This window comes from Hipposideros armiger, unplaced genomic scaffold (genome assembly GCF_001890085.2).
Source record: "Hipposideros armiger isolate ML-2016 unplaced genomic scaffold, ASM189008v1 scaffold_82, whole genome shotgun sequence".
Lineage (NCBI taxonomy): Eukaryota > Metazoa > Chordata > Mammalia > Chiroptera > Hipposideridae > Hipposideros > Hipposideros armiger.
In genome coordinates this window covers 385352-390015 of record NW_017731432.1, presented here as the reverse complement: position 1 = coordinate 390015, position 4664 = coordinate 385352, and the positions used below count along the sequence as shown (strand labels likewise).

The window sequence follows — 4664 nt, the reverse complement described above, 5'->3', positions numbered from 1 at the left end:
AGACTGAAGAACAAAAGGATAGCAACTTGTCTGTTCCCCTTCCCCTAATTCCCCAATAAAAATCTTAAAAAAAAAAAAAGAAAGCTGGTGTAGCAATATTAATATCAGACAAAATCAACTTAAAGGCAAAAAGCATTATTAAAGAAGGTTACAACAGAATGCTAAAAGGTTCAATTTACCAGAAGGATACACTAAGTCTAAATTTGTATGTATCTAATACTATTTCCACAGAATATATTAATTCAAAATTGTTAGATTTGTATAGAAAACCTGACAAGCCTGTGATAATACAGGATATTAACATACCTCTCTCAATAATTTAAATATCAAGCAAATAAAATATCAATAATGATATAAAGATCTAAACAAAATAATAAATGAGCTTACTGTATTGGAGACATATCGTATCCTGCAACAATTAGAGAATATATATCCTAGCAAGTCAAGACTAAAGGTTTTGAAATAAACTCCCAGCTCCTTGGAAGGGTGAAGTACAAAAAACATAGGTGAACATGGAACTGATTTTGTTTTATACAGTTAGAAAAACGCAACCTAATGGGAACACAAGCAGCAAGATTTACTGGAATCTAGATATTCTACCCGTTTTCCTCTCCACCAAGTCCTCATTTTTAAGGGAAATATTCACGTAAAGCAAAGCTGGCTAAATGCGTGAGAAAAAGGATCAATTAAAGAGATTTGCAAGATAGTATTTACATTTATTATCTCTTTTCCTTTTAAGTATTAGAATTTAGGTCAGAGTACCTTTGGTAAAGAAAGGAAAGAATGAGATAACTAACCTAGTTCCTTAAATGTCTGAGAGACACACGGGTACCTTCAGGGCATGGCCATTAAGAGGAAGTAATGAATTGCAGCACGGATTAACAGACATCTGTTCTCTAATGGGGAAAGTTCTGAGGCACAACCAAAGATTTACATACAAAGATATTCACTGCAAGAATATTTTTAACAGCAAAAAATTAGAAACAACCCATATATCCAGTAAGAGGAGAATGATGAAAAAAATGATAGTTCAGCAAGACTAGAAATATAAATAATAAGATGTTTATGGTTAGTAGGATCATAGATGATTTTGTCATTGATGTTTTCTAACTTTTCTGTTACTTTAGTAATAAGCAAAAATATGGCTGTTTTTTGTTTCATAATAATGATGATAATAGCTCCCACTCATTAATGGTCTATGCACCAGACACTGAACATATTAGGTATTTTACATACAGTTCATTAATCTTCACTTGTATAAAGCAAGTATCATTAGCCTCATTAACAGTCTTTAGGTTTCTGTTTTCCCTAGTTACCTGCTTCCCAATATGAACTATGAATTCTTTTATAAGACAACCAGTTCTCTACTAGATAGCATAGGCTCTTGTCTTTTGGTTTGATGTCTGGGTTTAGGGAGCTATTCAGAACTATTGGGTTGTCAGAAAAGTCATGACGTATTTTTTCCTATGTTTTTCATTGCAAAAATGCGTCAAGACTTTTCCGACAACCCAGTACAATGGAGTCACATTCAAAGAAATGGAATTAAAAGAGCTTAAATAAGGATCACTTTCCATAAGAAGGAAACTTGCTTATTTGTGGTAGATTCTTAGGCAGAATGGGATTTTCTTTTCTTCCCACACTCATTTCACATAAAAGGACAGAAATAAATACCACACATCTTTACTTTTCTATAGCACTTTCCTTTTTATAAAATTCATACACTGATTCACTTGATCCTCACAACACCAAGCTGCGCTGGATGGAAAGTATTATCTTCATTTTAGAAATGATGAAAAGGAAGCTGAGAAATTAGAATGTCTTGCCTAAGATCATCTTGCTAGTAAGTAGTGGGTAAAACCCAAACCCACATCTTTGGAGCCTGTGCCCTTTCTAATCACACTTATCAACTGGAAAGATTTTCACCTAACCTTAGCACCTGCTGGGGAAGTACTTGTTTTCTTCTACAAAAGGGCATCTTTTCTATACAATTTTCATATAGTTTTAATTTTCCTTTTACTTAAACTGCTTTTGAGATAGGTTGTTCCAATGATGTCTTCCATTTGTCTCCTCAAGTGTACAAGTCCAGACAGTAAGTTCCCTAGACAGCTTTTAAAATGTTAATAGCCAGTAAAGGGACATTCGTCAAAATGTTCATAGTAGGTAATTCTAAGAGGAGTGATTTTACATGAACTTTAGTTTTCTTCCTTAAATTTCTGTTAAAAATGAAATGCTTCATCTTCTCTACATCATCCAGACTTAAAACCATCTTTGCATCCCCCAGTGCATTGTACATAGTAGGCAGTCAGTAGCAGGTGCTGAATAAATATCACTGTTTCCTACACTTCTGCCACATCTGTGTACTTTCTATGTGATTATTAACTTAATAGCTTTCTTTAACTGAATTCATTTTTTAAAACATAGCCTTATCTTAAATGACAATATTCATGAAATCATGATATATTAGTTTTATCTTTTTCCTAGTATACGTTAATAAATATACAGCTATTCAAATTTAAAATACTGGCATTCTACCTCAAATCATGCACTGAAAAGCAATACAGTTAATGAGTGTTGAGTCAATCTTTGACCTTCTCCTTTATTCGCCATAATAGCAGCCATCAAGTGCTTTAAATCCATCTTTTATTGTGACTCTTCCACTTATTCTGCCCTCTCACTCTAGCGCAGGCCCTCATTATGTCATGCTTATCTTGGAATCATGAACAACAGGCCCCTAGAAGCCTCCCTGCCTCCCATCTTTGCTCTATCCTACATGCTGCCACCAAATTTTAATAATCTAAAACAAGTTTTGGCCTCTATCCAAGTCAGTCTAAACTTTCCAGGCCATTGGAAACCATTCGATGTCTTCAGAAAGAAGTATTTTCCAGACTGGCCCTGGCCTATCTTCTATCCCCATCCATAAGAATCCACTTGATCATTAGTCTCAGAATAACCACCGTGTAGGGGTTTTTTTACGTCTATATTTTTATTCATTCCTTATCTTTAACATGAAAAGGCCCATCCCCAAGTCAAAACTGTCTAGTTCAAATATCTTCTCTTTTAAGAAATCTGTCTGACCATTAGAATCTGCATTAATTTCTTAATTGCTAAAAGCCACACTATTTCAACCACTTACAGTATTTACCACACTATGCCTTAAGCTATGGGCTATTTGTGTGCATATCTAGTCTCCTTTACTCGAGGTTCTTTAGGGTAGGACAATGTCTACTGTATTTTCATGATGTAACTTATCCAGAGATGCTACAATGTTTGAAGTTATCAATGAAATAAGGCAGACTCTTTTAAGAAGCCAGGAAAATAACTCAAACTCCATTCAATACACTTCAAAGGAACTACCCAATCTTTTTAAAGATTTAAGCCAAAGAATACTGTTGTCATAGACACTAAAGGTCAGTAATCTCATTACACTGCTTGAAAGTAGTGGGCCACTACCTCATGTCCAGGTTTGGCTATAATGTAATCCACCCTGTACNCAACTAGACTGAAGAACAAAACGACAGCAACTTGTCTGTTCCCCTTCCCCCAATTCCCCAGCACTGTTCCCATCCCCCCAATTCCCCAATAAAACAAAAAACAAAAATACAAACAAACAAAAAAAACATAGAAAAAATACACCATGACTTTTCCGACAATCCAATAAATTCATTGGCGGTGGGCAACGAATGGTTTGGCTGGATGATCAGGGCCTTGGAACAAACTAAAGGATGGCTAACAAGATTTGGACAAGAGGGATGTGGAAAAACTTCCAGAATTAGCCCTGAGTATGGTAAGACTTTGGTCTAATGTGAATGTTCACCGTAAGTCCCATAGTAGCGGGGCCCTCAGTGATCAGGTGGGGAAGACGCCTGCTCTGTGGGTGTTAGGCAGCCTCTTTCCCCAGTTGCTCGAGGACTTGGTCAAGGGGCCCATCAACAAAGTGGCCAAGGTGACAGGGATGGAGCCAGTGCATTGGTCAATAATACAAACATCCCCCCACTGGCGCCTATGCGGTGCCCAATCTATCAGAATTGGCAGCCAACCCCAGCTGACAAGGTACCATGCCTCAGGGACCAGCCCACCACCTCAAGGTAGGCTGATTCTAGCAGACCCCTGCCTTCATGAGAGGGTCAGTGATTTCCTTATTAGACTGAATATTTATTTTGAACTTAGGTTTGGACTTATTTAATGTCTCACTCACTGCCGTGTTTCCATACAACAGAGCTTCAAGCCAAGGTACTCATTTTTATGCCTACAAATGTAAGGCAAGAGGAAAGTGCCTACAGGGTCCACAAGTCTTCTCGTAATCCATCACTCAGAACCAGGTGGCATTTTAGAAAGGTACAAAGCCCCACTCGGGACTCAGGTAAGGCTATATATGCTCAGAACCAGTCAACAAGATACAGTGCTGTTTCACTCAGAGTCTGCAAATTGTGGTTACTCTGTGGGCTTAGAGGTTTTAATACCCAGAGGAGGGATGCTACAGAAACTGTTATTTTCTTCTTTATATTTACTGCATTTTCCAATTTCTTTCCAATGGATGTACAATGACTTTTAAATGAGAAAAAGGTGCTTTTAAAAAAACATTTTAGGGCCGGCCGAGTGGTGTGATGGTTAAGAACTGGCTTGGGATGCCAGAGGGCCCCGGTTCGGATCCCATATATGAGGGC

At 37.3% G+C, this 4664-nt stretch overlaps 1 protein-coding gene across 1 annotated transcript in view; it reads right to left on the bottom strand.

Annotated features, from left to right (window-relative positions):
* The window catches only part of ZMPSTE24 (zinc metallopeptidase STE24), a 39761-nt gene that overhangs the window by 8584 nt on the left and 26513 nt on the right, over positions 1 to 4664 (bottom strand). The window lies entirely within an intron of this gene.